Below are 20,398 nucleotides of genomic sequence, written 5' to 3' on the forward strand. Positions count from 1 at the left end.
CGAATTTAGATACATATACAAATGGCCAATAAGCATATGAAAAGATGCTCAGCATCACTAGCCAAATCAAAATCAAAATGAGATCTCATTTTACACCCACTAGGATGGTTATAACCAAAACATGGACAATAACAAATGTCATTCAGGAGGCAGAGAAACCTCATATGCGGCCAGGGGAAAGGGACAATGGTGCAGCTTCTTTGGAGAAGTCTGTTATTTCCTCAAAAGCTTAGAGTTATATGGCTCAGCAATTCCACTCCTATATGTAGAGTCATCCCTCAATACCCTTGGGTGGTTGGTTTCAGGAACCCCACACCCTGGATACCATAATCCAAGGATGTTCGAGTCCCTTTACAATCAGCCATCTGGATCCATGTAGTGGAAACTACAGATATGGCGGGCCAAATGTACAGCCAACAGAATGAAAACATATTCTCATAAAAAATTTCACATCAATATTCATAGCAGTATCATTCAGAGTAGCCAAAAGTTACTAACAATATCCATCCATCAATGAACGGATAAACAAATTTACCAAGAATAGACCCACAAACTTTTGGTCATTGAAACTTTGACAAAGGAGGTGAGAACATACAATGGAGTAAAGACAGCCTCTTCAGCAAATGGTGTAGGGAAAACTGCACAGCTGCATGTAAATCATTGAAGTTAGACTACTCCCTCACAGCATACACAAAAATGAATTCAAAATGTGTTAAAGAATTAAACATGTAGACAAGACACTATAAACCTCTTAGAAACAACCATAGGCAAAACATCTGACATACATCTCAGCAATGTTTTCCTAGAGCAGTCTACTCAAGCAATAGAAAAACAACCAAAAATATACAAGAGGGATCTAATTAAACTTACAAACTTTTACACAGCTAAGGAAACCGTAAGCAAAACAAAAAGACAACCAACCTATGGAATGGGACAAAATATTTGCAATAAATGAAACAGCTAGGGGCTTAATTCCCAGAATATGTAAACCGCTTTTACACTTAATAAGAAAGAATAACAAACAATTCAATTCAAAAATTAGCAGAAGTCCTAAAGAAACATTTCTCCAATGAAGACGCACAAATGGCCAGTAGGCACATGAAAAAATGTTCAATATCATTATCAGAGAAATGCAAATCAAAACTGCTATCAAGTATCACCTCTCACTAGTCAGAATAGCCATCATTCAGAAGTTCACAGACAATAAATACTGGAGAGGCTGTGGAGAATTGGGAACCCTCCTACACTGTGGTGGGAATGCAGTTTGGTGGAGCCATTGTGGAAAAATATATAGAGGTTCATCAAAAGACAAAACCTTGACCTCCCAGGTGACCCAGCAATCCCACTCCTGGGCATATATCCAGAAGGAACCCTAATTCAAAAAGACACCTACGCCCCAATCTTCACAGCAGCACTATTTACAATAGCAAGACATGGAAACAACCGAAATGTCCACTGACAGATGGCTGGATAAAGAGGTTGTAGCATATTTGTCCAATAGACTACTATTCAGCCATAAAATAATAATAAAATAATGCCATTTGCAGCAACATCAATGGACATGGAGAATGTCATTCTAAGTGAAGTAAGCCAGAAAGAGAAAGGAAAATACCATATGAGATTGCTCACATGTGGAATCTAAAAAAAAAAAAAAAAGAAACAAAAAGATAAATTTATCTACAGAACAGAAACAGACACAGAGTCACAGAAACCAAACTATGGTTACCAGAGGGGGGAGGGTGTGGGAAGGAATAAATTGGGAGATCAAGATTTGCAGATACTGAGTATGTAAAGAATAAACAGCAAGTTTATACTGTATAGCACAGGGGAATATATTTAATATCTTAAAATAACTTATGTTTAAAAACAGTATGAAAATGAATGCAGGTATGTTCCTATTTAACTGAAGTGTTGTGCTGTAGACAAGTAACTGACACAACATTATAAACTGACTAGACTTCAATGAAAATATTTTTAAATAGACTAAAACCAAAAAAAATGGAAAAGGATATTATCAAACAAAAAGAATAAAGTACTGATGCAGGGTACAATATGGATGAACCTTGAAATTTTATGCTAAAATAAGCCAGACACAAAAAGCCAAATAGTGCCCTTTAAGGTGAACTGTATCTAAGCGTTTACTGTACTACTCCTGTAAATTTTCCGGAGATTTGAAATCTATCAATATCTAAATAAATTGTATTATGCATTAAAAACTTAAAACGCTTCCTCACAGGAGGGCTTTAATTATTAAATTTAGAAACGCATATAAAGCTCTTGGAACAACAATTTGCAAGTCCACACACAGTCACTGCTGTCACTGCCACTCAGAGGGTGGTGCCAGCGCTGATGAGAGCTGCCTCCACTGACTCCCCTGCAGAAAGGAGTGAAGGCCTGAGCTCTGACAGGCAGGGTGAGCGTGAACCTGAGTCAGACACAGCCACGTCCCAGACTCTGCGTTACCCAACTTTCTTAAACAAACTGCAACATGTAATGTAAACACGCTAGAGGGATGTATCTTACAACACAGGGAATACAGACAATGTTTTACAGTAACTATAAATGGAGCATTTTTGTACACCTGAAACTAATATCATATTTTAAATCAGCTATATCTCTATAAAAAATTAAAAAATATTTTTAAAATGTTATCACTTTAATATTCAATTCGGTTTTTATGTAACTACTAAACAGCTTAGAATATATAAAAGCATTTATTTGTGCTGTTTGTTTACATATTTATTTACATTCAGACTCTTGCTAAAAGAGAATTTAAACATTTTTTTAAACACAGCTTAACAACCATAACAACAAAAATGCAAAACGGAGAGTGAAGAGAAAATGGACATTCAATACTTAAGTGAAACCAGGGGGAGATAAACTCGTAAAAATGGATTCCATGAAGTCAGGGCAAGTGTTAAAGGCCGACTAGAAATTCAGCTGTAAGATTCTTGGCAGCTAAAGCAAAAAGATGATGGGGCGGGTGGTAGAGCATGTGATTAGCGTGCACGGGGTCCTGGGTTCAAGCCCCAGGGCCTCCACTAACAGATAAATACATCTAATTACCTGCCCCCCAAAAGAGCCCCAAAGAAAAGATAAAGAGAAATTTCTTTCCCAAAAAACTCTGATATTAAATTTGGATTAAATACTTAAATAAAAGATAAAAAGAAAAATAAAAAAGATAAGTGACACTGTGAAGGAAAACCCCAGCTCGGCTAACAAGCTAAGTCACAAATCTAAGTGTGATAAGTGTCGGTTTACTGATCTAAGTTTTGCTGGGCTACCTGGTAAACCTGAAGTTTAGTGTCAGTTTACTGGGCTAATAAGCTAACATGTAAATCCAAGGACAACAATTGTCAGTAACGGGATCTGTTCCAAATTGATAAGCTTAAGTGTACTGATTCCTTGCTTTTTGTTGTTTGAGCCTTATCGGCTAATAACCCCATACTTGTAATTAACCCTATAAAACCTCATGTGCACGTCTTGGAGGTGCTCAGAGCTTTGGAAAAGAAGCCCCTCTGAGCGCGCCAGCGTAATAAATCTCAGTACTCCAACCCTCTGAGTTATTCTTGTTTCTTGGCTGGCCTGTTGTTTCCATAACAACACAAGCGATAATGCCCATGAGATAAATCTGCGGAGGCTGCTGTCAGGTCCCCATGTCTCACGTAGGAAAATCTGAAACATCTTTCTCACCACTCAGAGTCATCATAAGCCCACCCCACACCTCCCGCCGTTAAATGCAGGAGCACAGGTAGAGCCCGACCTTTGCTGTCTTTGTGTCATCACAGTGAGACAGGATGGAAGGGGAAGAGCACAGCCATTCAAGGAAGGCCACAGCAATTAACATCAAAATGTTAAAGGATTCAACCCCCAATAGGCCTTGAGGCTCAGGATGAAGAGATTTAACTTCTAGCAGATCTTGAGATTCAGTAAACATCCATTGTAATAGTAACGTGGTGAATAACATGCCCCAGGCAACATGGCAGTCCCAATGATAGCCACAAAAGGTCAAAGGGTGGGAAATTGCCAACTCCCTGGGAATCCCAGCCCCTTGCCCTAGGGCTGGCCCTTCTACTTATTAGCATATGAAACCACCAAGCCCAAGAAAACAAGCAACACAGCGCCACCTCGCGGTCACCACTCTCTCTCCCTCTTTGGGGAAGGCCCAAAATCTGTGGAGTGTGTACCTACTTCTAATATGAGCATCAAACCCCCACACATCTTGACGTTTCTCTTGCATTTCAATGTATCTCTCTGAATAAATCTACCTTTACTCAACACTGGCTTGCTCTTGAATTCTTTACTGCATGAAGTTAAGGAACAAAATCTGGTGGGGCACATCCCAGGGGCTCAACGAAAGCCTGGGACACACCCCGTCTCATGCCCAACGTTTTTTATTCTTGTATCAACAGGACTGGGCTGTGAAGGGAGGTCTGAGGCCACAGCTAAGGGACAGGATCAGCCTCCAGGGCTCCAGTTGGTGCGCAGTCTCTCCCCCAGCATGGGTCTTGGGGTCTGCCCAGTTCTCTGTGTTTCTCTGTTGTGCTGACTCCCCAGCCATACAGCATACTCCTAGGCCTGTCCCCACAAAACCCCTGTCTCCAAAATACAAGCACATCTTGTCACAATCCTCTTGTTCAACAAGGAAATGTACAGCCCACTTTTTTTCCTCCCCAATAAAGTACCCAACTGTCCTCGCTCCCATCACACCACTCTTTTCTTAGTGAGAACTCTGCACTCGCCACACCCCATCCTGAACACAGGTGCCTTGCTGGCTGTGACCGAGATGTTTCTTTCTCACACAGCCTGCGTCCTTTCACTTTCCCCTTGTTACTTTAAAAAAGCCTTTCCTGAGTCACTCACCCCTCTGATTCTGAACTAACAAAGTGCTGAGTTTGCAGTCACTATGTGCATAACTCCCAGGTTTTGGCTATGTTTCCTTCGCAAGATCTTCATTACGGAGCTGCATCAAGAAGTTTAAAGAGGCTATTCTTACATCTGAGTGGAGGAGCCTGCAAAAAATTTAAATGGCTTTGAAGAGAGAGTTAACCAGGGACAGAGATGTCGCGGGTCCTAGTCAAAAGTGTCATGAGGCAAAATGTTCTCCCAAGGCTCAGAGTGGCTTCTGAACACGGAGTCGGCAGGGAGGAGGTGACAGGCAGTGAGTAGGGTGAATGATACAGGTTACGCTCCCCCAGCTGGGGAAGAATAGGTTTTTTCCAGTTTTCCAAACAATTTCTTACCACCTTTTTCTATTATTGTCACATACCATTTCCAACGAATTAAGCATATCAATGTCAGTCATTTGGGCCACTTGGGAGAAGCTACACGATGCCATTCACAGGGCTGGGGCATGACAGCCACACCAGTCTAGATTGAAAGAACAGTTGGGGTATTTGCAAGGTAATCACGGGCATGCAGCAAACTCCCCAGCTTCAATGACCTCATCTCAAAGCTGGGGCAAATAAAACTACCAAGCAAAGTGCGTGATGATTATGGCCCACATCTGTTTACTAGGTAAGTGCCTGTGAAAGCTGCCGCTTAATGGGGAATGAGTACGATCAATGAGGCCCTGTCTACCTGGCCACAGGCGCCCTGCCTTCCTGCCTTGGTGCAGCAGCAGAACTTGTTTAGCTGAGATGAACACCCCCAGAGCAGCCCCGACGGGAAAGCTCCCAGCTCTGCACGGCGAGACGTGTTCCTTTCCTTCTCAGAGCTGATCACAATTTGCTGTCGTCTGTTTTTATGTTTATCACTTTTGTAACTGTCTCTCCTCGGAGTTTTTGCTCAAGCAGCACAGGGCCAGATGTGTCTTGCGGCCTGCCGGATACCCTGGGCAGGGAAACAGCCGACTCCGTATCTGGCTCTGGTGCTGAACAGAGAGGGGAGAAGGCCCAGGGGCCCATGCTGAACCGAGGCCACTGAACCCAAAATTATGGTCTGATTTTAGGCAAATTATACAGTCTTTTTACCATGAGATTCCTCATCTGTCCATGAAAATAACTGTCCATGGCACATAGAGTTACAAGGATTAAAGGAAATCACCAAATTCATAACCTAGCCAAGGGGCTACAAGTGCATCCTCAACAGACAAATGCTGCCTTTACGGCTCTGACACATGCTAAGCGGGGCGGCCCCACACAGTGAACGCTGCTAACTGTCAGTGAGTTAAGTGCTTCATGTGTGCTATAATACTCTTTAGATCTTACAACAATCCCAGGAAGAAACGAATATTTTCATGCCCATTTCACAGATTCACCAACAGGTTAAGAGAGTTTGCATTCTATTCCAAGGCCCTGTGGTGAAGAAATGGCGATTTAAACCGGAATTTGGGCCCAGGCCTTGGCTCCATCTCTCTCCCATCCACCTGACCACTTGCCTATGAATTCCACCTGTCCAATATACAAGTTTGCAGCCAGCCAGCTCTTAAATGCAATGTGTGCCACTGTTTGTCAATGTTGGTTAAATATCATAAACTGTTCTCAGAAACCACTACAGTAAAGAAAGCTGGACTTAAGGAATTCTGCATTGCGTTCTCCTGTAATGTGCAGAAACCCTTCCCTACACCTCCAAATCCAAGTGTATGCTTCCTCCATGTTTATGTTTGCACACGGCTTATTAAAGCAGAAGGTACCTGCAGTAATTCCATCTCGGTTGCTTTCCAAGGTTGCAGATTATCCATAATCAGTCTGTGAACGAAAATACTACAATGTGAATGAGAATACTGCAACCATGACAGTAAACAAAGAATACTGAAACCAAGTAATTAAAGGCTGCCACCACCCCCCAGCTAGGACAGGCCTGCAGCCCAGCTGCTACAGCAACTCACAATGGTGTCATCTGAGCAGACTCAGAATAAGAAAGGACAGGCTACTGGCCCGAGATAGCTAGGTGCTTGTCTAAAAAATGAATTCAGTGAGTCCAAATATTTGCTTCCTCTCATACATACAAAAGTACTAAATCCTTGAACTTGAGATACCTGGCTTTCTTTAGATAACAAGCAATCTTTTATTGTTCCAACAACCTGGTCTTTGTTGTAAAGCTCCTATATATCCTAGCTCTTCCTCAACCTCTTGGGAACAGTCCCTCATAGAGTTCTGTGTGACTGTCCGCTCAGCTCGAGTCCTCCCGCCAAATAAAACATAACTCTTAACTTTTAGACTGCACATGTATTTCAGTCAACAGTTTTGGACACCATGAAGCACCACAGCAGATTTCTCTCCACCTGAACTCTCCGAGTAACCGGAGCCATGGTACCAGCAGTGGCCCTTTGTGCCCATCCGCCTCCTCGGGGAGTCCAGATGAATTTGGGTGAGTCTCTCCTGGTTCTCGGATCTCACATATTGGTTGATGATCCTAAGTTTTATCTGGCGGTGTATCCAGGTACGTGGCCCTCCAGTTGAAAGAAACTGAGGTGAATTACCCACCCAGTGGAGACATACTGGGTGGGGCCTGGTTGAAAGGTAATAGGAAATACCCACCTTGAGGATATGTCCAAAGGGGGGCTGGTGGAAACATATGAGGAAAATATTCACCCAGTGGAGACATCCCGAGTGAGTCCAAGTTGAAAGACACTGGGTTCAGGACTGAGTGGTTAGGTAAGAGTCTGGTCTAATATTTTCCTCAATTTGGTTACCTCCATTGAATTTTTCAGGATAAAAGTAAAACTCTTATGAGGAAACTTTCAACTCCAAAATTCGGAACATCCTCCTGGCTGGTGACAGCTTTCTCAGGTGACAGAGAGTCTTCCAGGATTGGTAGAGACAAAGGCTTCATGCCACAGAGTTGTCCCTGTGGGAAATCTTACTAGCAAATTTATTTTGAGAACCCGACCTTACAATGGGGAATAGAACTTTCAAAAAAAAATAAAGAACAGAAACGAAAAGAAAAGAAAAAGAAATGACAGATTGCCAGTCTCCAACTATTACCCCAGCCAGGTTTATGTACATACAAAACTTACAACATTAATTGGGAATAAGGAAAAAAAAAACTTACTCTGAAAATAACTAACCAGGACTGATAAAAGCATTTTTTGGAATTCTGAACTTATAAAAACAAAATCCCCTTTAGGGGGAACTTGGATTTCTCTTCCTGTGTCCTTGAAATGTAAATGTTTTATCTTTCTCTGTGTGTTTTAAGTGTGTGTATGTATGTATATATATGTTTAGTTTATTTTTTAAAGGAAACCTTGGACTCCGCCATACAAAAGTTTCAAGTATTGTGTACATATGGTGGCCACGCAAATAAATTGGGATTCTAAGCAATTCTTTGATTGTACCAATTTTCAGATATTTTGTCATCTTAAACTTTGTTGCATCAGCTTGGACCACAAAGTCTTTTAGCTTTTGGAGAGTAAACCTTTGAATTTCATTTAGGCAACACCCCGACTCTCATGTGGAAGGGCCTCTTCATCTTATTGGTTTAAAATCACTATATATATATATATATATATTTGTATATAATTTGATGGCCATATGATGGATTTTTTAATTTGGAAAAACTTTTTAATTGGTGAAAGTTTAAAGAGATCTCATTATAAACAGCTGTATTATTGGTATCTATTAAAATCAAGTTTAAATGTAGAAAAATATATCTAATGGTTAACCTAAGAACTTAGTTAAAAAAATAAAACTGGTTTGAAAAGCTACATTTGTGTTTTTCCTTCCCGATAAATGTTTCTAGATATGCTAATAAAAATTTAGGATAATTAATGTTAATTATGTTGAATAACTGGAAAAATGATTGTAAAAATGTCGAAAAAAAATAAGTGGCTTATCCCAAAAGGATAAATATTTTTATATGGTTATTTTGAATCAAATAAATAAAATGAACATTTTTGGATTTACAAACAAGGTTTTGATACTACACAACGTAAAGTTAAAAAAAAAGGGCCAACGAGTTCACCTACTCCCCCCCAAGATTAAAGTTCAAACAAGTCCATTTTATTTACCACAGTTTAAAATATATGTATATATAGACTGAAATACTTGATCAATAATTGGGATAACAGACCAATTAATGAAATTAAAAACTGAGAAGTGCCTAAGCTCTTTGGCTGAAACTTGGGCATCCTAGAGACTTTTATAAAATTATATACAATGCACAAAAAAAAAAAAAAGGTTTCTTGCACTCCTTCTAGAAATAAGAATTATTGATTAAACTTAATAAATATAAAAATTAAAGGTATAAGATTTAATAAAATTGAGATAAAAGTTTGTGAAATTGGTATATTTAAATGGTCTTTATACAAAACTTTTGCTTATGTTGTGGGATACATATGTTTCAGAGGAAAAACGTTTCCCCTTCTTGGTATTATGAGGCTGGGCACATATCTGTCCCTCTGAAAATATTAATTGAACAAATTAAAATAAACCAATATAGTTACATAAGCCTTCCAATATAATGTAAAACTAAAAACTAATTTGAGTGGCTAATAAAAAAATACAGGTTTACCCTGGGTTTAACTTATAACACAAGGAAAAGGGACCTTACTAAATGCATTATGCAAGTTTTGGAAGACATAATTAAGTAAACCTTAAAGTTGTAAAACATGGAATTCTTTGTTTACAGCTCTTCTCACTGATACAAAAATGCCAATTAAGGAGGTAAAATTGGGTCTGGGTGACAGAGCAGTTATCTGGGGACCTGGAAGTCAGTGTCTTTGTCTTGCAGATCAGAAATATAAATACAACAAACAGTGACCTAGAACTGAGCCTAAATAGCTCAACGAAATAAAACTTAAGGCCAAGAAATTTTTGGCATATTAGAACTCAGAACTCTGACGGGTCCTTCAGACTTTGTGAAGAAATTTTAACTGTCTGTTTCATAAATAGTAAGCCTTAGTGATTTGAGCAAGCAAATTCAGCTTACTCCAACTATTATTATACCTATCTTATAAGTAAGTTTTAAAGTGAAGCTATGAGATCTCTAGCTTTTGTCTGATTATAAGCCTGTGTACACATTATAGAAGTGAGATATTTCTACTGCTAAAGAAAAAAAAATCAAAGTCAAAGAGCTCTGCTTAATTGACATAAAAATATAAGAGCTTAAACATTAAGAATTTTTATAATAAAAACTGAACAAATTGACTTTCAGCGTCATGTGAATTGGAAAATATTCAATATTAAGATAATATTTGATATTGTTTAGTTTAAGTATGTTCTAATTAATATAGACATCTTTAAAGTCATCAATATTATGTATAATACCTTTACTGTACCTAGGTTTAATGAAAGTCAAATAAGATCCTGTTATATCTGTTGCAGATTTGTTAAAAAAAATAAAAGTAATGTGCTGTGGTAACATTTTAAGTAAATTAAATGCAAATGAGATGAGAGCTTTGGGTAAATATTTAAAATATATTTTTAAAATGTATGCTTAAGATAATCTCTAAATGTTTGGTATCTTTAGATTCTAGTGTTGTGCTAAATTAAGTTAAATTACAAGATTTTATTAAATAGCTATGCCATTTTCAGATAAAATAACATTGAAATACGAATTACTTAACATTTAACTTCCTCTTACAGTGAAACTAAAGGTGTATAGAAATATTAATATATGATTGGTGCCACACGGAAATAGTCTCTATTAGTAAGGGAATGATCTCAGTATCTTAGGAAAGTAATATAAATATGTAAAGGAAGATATAAGAATGGAATTATATTTTGTTAATGAAAAATAGTGACTTTCTCCTGAACCTGGTTACTTCTGAATGGAAGAAAAATAAGGGACACACTAATATAACTATAGAAAGCTGTGGAAGGCTTGTGGAAAAGGAACCCCGAGGAAAGAGTTTTGTACATGGTCAGAATTGGCTAAGTTTAGAAACAAATTGGGCAACGTAAATGAATCTTAGAAGTAAGCTGGTACAAGATTAGAATTGTTTTTCTCTCTGTTAAGAGGAAAAAATTTTCTTAAAATGTTAATCCACCTTCAGTAACAGATTGTAAAACTTCTTATACCACTTAGCTGATCTGTTCTGCCTTTACATTTGACGTATTTTCTTGTTAATGAATTAGTACTACTTTACAGTGATCTATATGTTTATCTGACCAAGTGTTCTGAAATCTTTCAAAAAGCTCCCCAAATATAAAATTCTAATTAATTAAATAAAAATTAATTTAATTAATTAAAATTCTTTTAATCTCCAGTTAAGTTTGGGATGCTACAGAAGGCCCCTGAAATATCCCAAAGAGAGATTTTAAACTATAAATTTTCATTTGGCATTTTAAATAACATGGAATTGTCAAATGAATCATAAAACTTCTAAGGTTATATTGAATGAGACAATATTATTAATATAGATATTGTAGAAATTATATGGACTCCCTAAAATTCTGGTATATCTGAAATGTTACCAGTGATAATTATGGGTATAGTGAACATGTTTCTTTATTGATTATAGTGTAATGGTGTTTAACCATGCTTTTAAATCTTTTGTCATTTATAGACAGTTAATTGTTTTCTTCTGATGGTTTTGCAAAATGCTTTCTCTTCAAGGAGATTTACTGATTTCTAATAAATTTCACACTATAGCAGTGAACTAAACTGGGTAAGACATTTTAAAGTTCTAATGAAAACTCTCATTAAAAGAATTAGTTACATGGGACTGATTAACCTGTTGAATATGGTTATAATTTTTGATATTGTTTGAAATACTACTGGATTTTAACCTGTTTCCCAGACATAAAGAATCTCTTCTCCTTAAGCTAGTTACGGTTCACAGCAATTTGATAAATTATACCTATGTAATCACACTTGGAACAGTTATCTTTTCTCTCTATCTGATCCCTCAAGAGACTAAAACACTTAGGTCCCCAGTGGCTTTATCAAATTAGGGAGATCATCTCCTAACAGATATAGGAGTATAAAGGTATTTTAAGGATTTTAAAGAGAAAAGAATTTACCTAAATCTGTAAGGCAGAAACCCATGAAAAGCCTTGACGTGGCTTTCTTGGCCTTAGCAAACCTTAACATTCTACCCTGAGACTCCGTATTAAAACTTCCAACACAGCCAATTTAAAAAAGCCTATATGATCAAATAATCAGACTTAACTTGTAAAAACTTAATCTTGATTTGGCTATATTTGAGAAAACTGAGGGTAACTTAAGAGAGAAAAAAATTATATTTTAGTGGATATTAAATTCTAGTTTTGTTAATTGAGGTCCATATTTACTAAGACACTTCCCAGATCATTCCTTGCTGTTATGTCACATTACTGTACAGTTTAATTGAATTATGAAAAGGATACTCTAGGTTTGTTCTGAAGCTCAGTAATCTATCCTTGGGTAAAGTTCCAATGCCTCATGACCTGCAGCCAGGGGATTATACATACTGCAACAGGCATGACTTAAAGAACTGTCTCCAACCTGAATGGAAGGACCCTTTTTCAGGTACTCTTAACTAGACCATACAAACCAAAGCTGAAGGAAACGGAGTCTCGGATTCATTTCCTATCAGAAACATCCCCTGCAGTGCACTGGCCTATCGAGCGCTGCTCACCTTAAAACAATGCCCAAATGGAGAAAAAGCTACCAGACCAGGATGAGAAGAAGACGTCATCTGAGCTAGACAGCTGACCCAAGACACCGGACCAGGACTGTATACCAACTACTTTGATAATTTATCCAACCTTTGATTATGAACTACTCCACTTGTTAAGTTTATGATAAATTACCTATGTCTAGTACTTCTGTGTTACCTTAGTGGGTTTCCCTACTCCAAGGCTCTAACTAGATAGCCCTCAGAAACGTTATTCTAAAAAGAAATTATAGTTCTGTTTAGGCCACTGTTGATCTTACAAAGTGGGAGATTTCACCTGGCCAATTAATACCTGCTCTGACCCTGACCATAAATATGAACTTTCTCATAGGATCAAACTCAGAAACACAAGCAAAATTTTAACCCAAAAATACAACTTCTCGACTATTAAATTCTTACTCGTGACTTTATTAACATTACTAGCTGTATTATTTATATTCTGTCTATTTTACAAAATTGTTGTCTGTTACATTTCCCAATGTGTAACTAGGCCCACAAGATTGATGATGGCTAAACATCTTGAAGAAACAGATGAAATTTATAACCCTGAATAAAATAAATATAATAGTGTGATTCTAGGTATGGAAATGAGCAAAGAAGGGTTAACACTTTCTGGATCATAATAGACTAGTAAGACAGGTGATCCAGATAACTTTTAGTATCAACAGGGCCTGATAAAAAAACTAACACCTTGAGTGGCAACTCAGAAGATTCTTCACCTGAACTAGGAATGAGCCATCCTAGCACCGTGGGACAAAATTGGTCATGAAATGTCTCTCAAAATATTGGTCGAATTTAGGACCAAACGGGAGCACTGTGAATGAAAATACCACAATGTGCATGAAAATACTGCATCCATGACAGTAAACAAAGAATGCTGAATCCAAGTCATCAGCGGCTGCTGCCAACCCCCAGTGAGTACATGCCTGCAGCCCGGCCTGTCAGCCACTCACAGTGGTGCCATCTGAGCAGACTCAGAGTAAGAAAGGACAGGATACTGGCCCTAGATAGCCAGGTGCTTGCCAAAAGAATGAATTCAATGACCCAGATGTTTGCTTCTCACCATACATAGAAAAGCAGTAAATACTTGAACTTGAGATATCTGGTTTTCTTTAGATAACAAGCAATATTTTATTATTCCAATTACCTGGTCCTTGTTGTATGCTTCTATATATCCTAGCTCCTCCCCTACCTCTTGGGAGCAGTCCCTCAGAGTGATCTGAGAGGCTGTCATCCCGGCTCGAGTCCTCCAGCCAAATAAAAAAAGCCCTTAACATTTAGGCTGAACGTTTATTTCAATGACGTTCCAGAATAGACACAACTCATCAATTCTGTAATGGAACACACTGAATCAGGAACCAAAAGCGTGTTTTAGTCCGGAAAATCTCCAGGTTCCTATTTCTTCCTGTCATTATACAATCCCTCCAGAACTCATTAATTTGCTGTCTGCTCCTCTGGCAACCAAACTCATAGAAGACTCAACTCAGCAGAGCGCCCTGCTGGGGAGAACACCCCACAGAAGCACTGCAGGCTGCCTGCCCTCCTGCACGCTCTGCTCACCCTTGGTGTCCACCGTGGAGACCAGGCCAACAGAGCTGTTCCTAACAGCTACAAAGTCAGACACGTTAAATAAATCATTTTATTTTATATGATATTTTACGTATATACACATCTCTGAAAACAGCTTTGCAGAAGCTCAAATCTTCAACATCAATCCCCAAAGGCAAATCCGGTCCCCAAGGGGAAACAAGACTTAAGACGACGCTAAGGCCTCCAAAGTCCTCTCAAGGACCGTCAACCAAACTGCCTGCAGGTCTGCAGCTGCAGGCGGTTACATGTCTGCTTTTAAAGCAACCCCTTCCTGCCCTCGGGTATTACAATGTCCCTCTAAGCCCTCCCGTCTCAGGGTAAAAGCAGCCGTTGCAGAACCTTGCAGGGAAGCACTGACAGGACTGGACAAAGAGGATCAGAGCTAAGCTAATACTTCTGATGACACGACCTTGTCACTGTGTCACTTTACAGATGAATATATATAGAGAGAGATGTGGGGTGATATTGCTCAAAGTCACACAGCTAATAAGTGGCAAAGTCTATAACTCTGTTCTTCCCTTTGGCATGACACCCCAGCTGGGACGCCCACAGGGTTCTCTCATGCCTGCCTGAACAGTCCTCTCCTGTCACTCATAACCCACCACAGGGTCTGACCCTAGCCTGCCTTTTCAGCATCTATTCCCTCCAGTCTCTCAGGAACAAGGCCGTTTGGGCCATTGTATGACTTCCGGCTCCCGGAAACCTCATTGCTCAGGCTGGTCTTGCCTGTGCATCCGGCCCGCTGCTCAGAGGCTCTTCCTCCCCTGCAGGTGTAGGTTTCCAATCTCCGCAGGGACACCCCCTCAGGGGAGCCCTCTTCTCGCTCTCAGCACGACAGGTGTCCCAGGCCACATCCCGAGCTGCCCCATTAGGACAGTGTGCGCCCAGATCTGTTAATCAGACCAGCAGCATCAGAGCCAGGGATTATGCCCGGGCCACCCTGCAAAACTACTGCCCGCCTCACAGCCCCCAGCCAGCAGGTCACCTGGAAGTCACAGCAAGTGCCCCACCCAATCCAGAAGCCTCTTCATTTGCCAGCATCGCTGATGACTGGTTTCCAAACTTTGGTCAGTTTTGCACAAAACAGCACCTTCAACTGTGAAGCAGAGGGTTTCGCTTCTGCTCCCCATCCTTACTGGTTATGTCAAGGAAAACAAAGAGGCCTTTTCTCAACACTTTTATAAAGACACCCTCCCACCCACAATACTCATATGCTCAAGAGCTTTGGATCCACGTGATTTTTTTTCTCTTATGATAAGCGGCTCAAAACACTGCAGGATTCCTTCTATTTAGATGGTATTTGTACTCAGTTTATCAGCTTTAATCTGTTTTTGTCTCTCTTTTCAATATCCCTAGCAGTTGCCACCTCTTAATCCCTTCAGCAGCCTCCCTCCCAACATCTACTCTAGGAAATCAGCTGTGATGAAGGGCCCTGGGGCAGTCACAGACGATGCAACTAAGGCAAAGAGAGGGTCCATAATTTGCCCGAGAAGATCAGCTTCAACCCCCAACAATGTGTGTCACGTCCCTGTGTTTAACTCTTATGCTAAGCAAGATAACTTTTCGTAGATTATGGTTATAAACAGATGAGGTATAAAAATACATACAAGGACACATATCTACTCTAAGATGCTCACTAACTCCACTATTTTGTTTCTACTTATTTCTATTAAAAAATATTAAGAGCCTCTGCAGTCAGTATAGCAAAATGTTACTGGGCTTTAAATCCAGAATATAGAGGTGTTAATTGTGTCCTTACTCATACTTATTTGTATGTTCACAAGACAGAATTATTTGAAAGTCCCTCTCACCTCCCCCTATTCACTACTGGCTCTCACCTGAGCTCCCAGACCACACATCTAACAACCTTTCACTTTACCCACAGCTGAACTCATCAGTTTTCCGCAGAACTCCCTCTGCAGCTTTCCCTCCTCAGAGCACAGAAGGACCATCATTTAACTCATTAATCCACCCAGAAACCTGGGCCTTACTCCATCCTGCATTCACAGACAGCCTTCATCCTTTCCTTTTTGCCATCTAAACATGCCTTCAATATGTTCGCTTTTAAACACTGACCGTCCCACCGCTCAAGTGGAAGCCACCAACACTGCCCACCTGGACTCATGAGTCTCCTAAGTGGCCCCACAGCCGCTCTCCCTTACTTGAGACAAATGGGACTGTGTCACTCCCGCGCTTTTTGGACTCTTTTCAGACCCACTCTTCTTAGAAGAAACTCCAAGTTCTTCACCAGGTGAAAGTCTTTGCCATGAAATTGTCACCTCAGGGAGGGCAGGACCCGCCCTCTCCCCTCGGCCCCGCCCTCTGGCAGAGCATCAGCTTGGGAGGACCTGCTGAGCTACACCAGCCTGTATTCTAAACCTGGTCTGAGTTCTTAGCAAACTGCTTCACTTATCCATACAATTCCAAGGTAAATTAGAAAGATTTTAGATGTTGAGCTAGACTATTGATTTTGGGATTTTGCACTAGCAACCTGCAAGGACATATTCTAAAGATTCTGTCTTCTTAAAACCACACCCAGGTTAAAGGAGTATTTGTGGAATGTCTTCGGAGGAAAAGGGACTGTACTTTTACAGGCTTTATGTTTTATAACATGAACAACCCGGACAGGGTCACAAATGGAACCGCCTCACAAGTGACAGGAGACAGGTGAGAGGCACAAAGCAACAGGTCGCAAAGTTGATTCTCCAGCCCCCCCAAAAAATTCCTGAAACAACCAAAAATTCTGAATTTTAAAAGTAAAAGAGTATCATATAGAGAAATGAAATAAATAATGCTCTTCATCAGGGTTTCAAGATCTCACTCCAGAGTTTTTAGCAGGCCATACTGAATCCTAGCACAGAAAAATCAAATGGACTTGTAGTGAGAAAGTTCCAGGAAAACTGCAGTAATTCCTCCACTTGTGTAAAGACATACACTCACCTGCTGAAGGTGAATGTAGACCGCATTCTGGATAAATTCTGAAGCTTCCAGTCTCCGCTTCTGGATGCCAAGGACATGGACAGCTTGGAAGCATGCTTCTAACTCAGTCACCGGCATTTTTACACTGCAGGGGAAACAGAGGCACCCAGTCAAGGGCAGAGATGTTCCTGTCGTGTCTCACAGGCCGTGCCTCGGGGATTCAGTGCCCTGCAGCAGCCCGGCCCCAGGCAAGGACCAGCAGCGTTTTCCACCCAAGCAGGAGGGGCACTGTGCTTGAGAAAGCCCTTCTCCGATGGGGGCAAGAGGGGCTGGTGGGGTTGAGTGAACCTATAAATGCCCACAGAAATATGCCTGCATTCATTCAAGTGATGCAAACAAATGTAGCAGGCTATTTAACAAAATTTCAACTGTCAGTGGAAATTTTGCCATTCCTTTCCGCATGTCCACTGCACTCTGAGACAGGCTTAGGCTCTCTTACACCTGCAGCTCTGTGCAATAGTTGTGAAGTCATTTTACTTTACAGATACCACGGTTCTGCCCAGGGTGATATCCAGCCCAGAGAGGTGGCCCAGGCCAATTTAAAGCTATGTGGCTTGGGCGCGGGGACAATTACAGGAGCTGGTTCCGGAGCCAGGCCCCTCCCCACCTCTGCTCCCCTCTCTCCCGAGGCCCCGCTGCCAAGCACTCAGGCTCCATGAACTTATGTCCTACTCTTCTACTCTACTCCAAACCCTTTTCCTTTTCTTTTTTTCCCTAATTATTCCCAGCTGGAGTGATTTTTCAATCTCAATATCTGAAAAAAATTCCTGCAGCCGAAAAAGAGGTCTCCAGAGGTCAATGCCCATATGCTGGTTCCTGAAGAGAGCCCCTGGCTACAGGGACCCTCACCAACACTCACGGGGCATCAGAGATGTTGCAGGGTCGGCCACCCCCAACAAGAGTTTGCTGTCACCCCAATGCCTGCACAGCACCCCTGCTCACAAAATATAGTTGGTCCACTTATCGGTTATTAAGAAGCAAAAATACAAAATTGCTCATGTTTCTTACTAAAATTATCTATGAAGCTGGAGAGGGAATTGTAATAAAATATAACTGTTTTTACCCTATGTTAGATCTGTTCCTTTGGGTTTAAACCTGTGCCCTGTTTCCTAGGCTCAGACTTGGTAGCTCTGCACCATTTGAAAAAGAAAGTTGCCTTTAGCCTGAAATCTACAGGAAAGCCTATTCTCCTGGCCCTGATCTTTAAAAATGTTAGCTCATCTGCACTTCTGTAGAGATGGCAAGTTGCATACTAGAGAATAGCCTTTGTTTTTTTGGAGGTTTTACAGGGGTACCATGATTTGATCCACGTGGACAGCTGCAAGAACAGCGGATTCAAAGGACAAACAATTCATAAAGCAAGAAGTATGCAACAACCAACCACAACCCCGCCCCTTTTTAGTATAAAAGGAGACTGAATTCTTACTTGGGGAAGATAGTTCTCCAGGACATCAGTGTGCCGTCTTCTGGGTCTGCCAGTGTTGCAAGTGAAGTCACTATTCCTTGCTCCAACACCTCATCTCCCGGTTTATTGGCCTGTCATGCGGCTAGCAGAACGAGTTTGGACTCGGTAACAAAATGACTGCATTGGAGGTAGTATGTCTCCAATGTTTCCTTGTTTCCAATATGTAACATGCACATCATTTATGATCTAGTGCAAATAATTCATCAAAGACAACCACAAAAAGAAACTATACTCACCTAGCTATCAACATTGAAGTCACAACCTGTCAATTTTATATGCTGTTGAACAACACAATGGAAAAACTTAACATAGGGAGTTGATTCCACGGAAATAAAATTATTTCTACTCCTTCAATACTTTTTCTTTTCTTTTCTATTTTATTTTGTTTTGCTTATTGAAAGGAAAATAAAAGTCAAGTCATTTTATTTCACGTATTTTTGTTATAGCTACATTCTTTAAATACTACAAAGAGATTTAAATTGCAAAAAAATTGTTCATATATTAGTATAAAGATATATACACAATCAATGGGGATTAGGAAAGGAATGGACATTTACTAAAAATCCACTGCAATCCTGTCTTTTACAAGCATATCCTGGAATATAAGCTGTATGATCCAGGGGCCCCACCCCCATTCTCACTGTTGTGTCCCTTAGTAATCAACTACTAAGGCACCAGCATAGAATCATGTGATCAGTATTTTAGGAATAAATTAGGGAATTAGCTCATTCAATTCTAAAACAAAAACCCTAAAATAAATACTGAACTTATTTACAGATAAAGAAAATTGGAACCAAAAAGTAGTTATTTCCCCAAGGTCACAAAGCTAATAACTGATAAAGACAAGATTTGAACTCATCTGCCTGATTCTAAAAACTAAGGTGGAAATCCCATTTGACTGGGGAGGGTCCAGCAGCACAGCCTATCACCCTATCTTTGTTCAGATCTAGCCTTAGACAGCCTGAGACAGCACCCCATTCCTATTGAACTTGAGGGCAAATGATAACAATAAGGATTTTATATCCAGTAGTTTGTTAGATCTCATTTATATAAAGTGTCAGCAGGTCAGCAGAAAAACTCTGGAAAATATGAGTGGGTCCAGAGCTTTCTGCTGATTAGTAACTCAGTCTCTCAGGACATAGTGACCTTCCCATGAGAGGCCTCATGGACATAAACTAAAGGCAGCTGAGCAATGAAAACTAACAAGAACCTGGAACTCAAGCAAGAAGGTTCCCTGCCATCCCCCACCCAGTTGCCTCTTCACCCGCGTGGACACGATGGCAGGAGACCCAGGTTCTTGTCCAAGGTACATCATCATGGATTCTCATCCATAAAAATTTATGACTCTATGCTGTCTTATGTCCATTAAAACTCAAATATGATAACACCAATATCTCAGCAGACTATCTATGTCTCCACTTCCTGTCTTCTAATAGGAGAATAGTTTTATGGACAAAAAGCAGAAATCCAATTTAAAAAACCATGCACGAAGCCAGGTGAAATTCTGCTTAAGAGACTGCTCTCACGCTCAGTAAATGAAAACTCAGTAAAAGTGGTGCTTCTCCCTCAGCAAATGGGAGGTAGCCTGATGTGTGTGTGTGTGTGCACGTGTGTGTGTGTAAATCAAATACAATGAATTCTGGGATGTGTACAGTTTTTTTTAAGTCACTGTCATTTCATGGGAATGAGCCAACATTTAAATAATTTGAATCTAGTGTTCTGAGAGAGTCTCAGGCTCTTGGTGGAGGAGGTGAAAGGGGAGAGTGAAGGAGAAAAGAGGTACATGAAGCAAAGAAGTAAGAATACTGCCAGGGAAAGGCAAG

The 20,398-nt window shown here is 40.2% G+C and overlaps 1 protein-coding gene and 1 long non-coding RNA gene across 2 annotated transcripts in view; one reads left to right on the forward strand and one right to left on the reverse strand.

Annotated features, from left to right (window-relative positions):
• Positions 1-4,955, forward strand: part of LOC140699600 (uncharacterized) — a 60,954-nt gene extending 55,999 nt beyond the window's left edge. The window contains exon 2 of the long non-coding RNA XR_012077811.1: positions 4,895-4,955. This is a non-coding gene — a long non-coding RNA (uncharacterized lncRNA). The remainder of the gene's footprint in view (positions 1-4,894) is intronic.
• LOC140699559 (uncharacterized) overlaps positions 1-20,398 on the reverse strand; it is a 135,197-nt gene that overhangs the window by 75,019 nt on the left and 39,780 nt on the right. The window contains exons 6-7 of the mRNA XM_072972211.1: positions 18,537-18,657; positions 17,072-17,195 (exon numbers count right to left, since the gene is read on the reverse strand). The gene's annotated coding sequence lies outside the window, so the exon portion shown is untranslated. The remainder of the gene's footprint in view (positions 1-17,071; positions 17,196-18,536; positions 18,658-20,398) is intronic.

This window comes from Vicugna pacos, chromosome 11 (assembly GCF_048564905.1).
Source record: "Vicugna pacos chromosome 11, VicPac4, whole genome shotgun sequence".
In the NCBI taxonomy this organism is placed as follows: Eukaryota; Metazoa; Chordata; class Mammalia; order Artiodactyla; family Camelidae; genus Vicugna; species Vicugna pacos.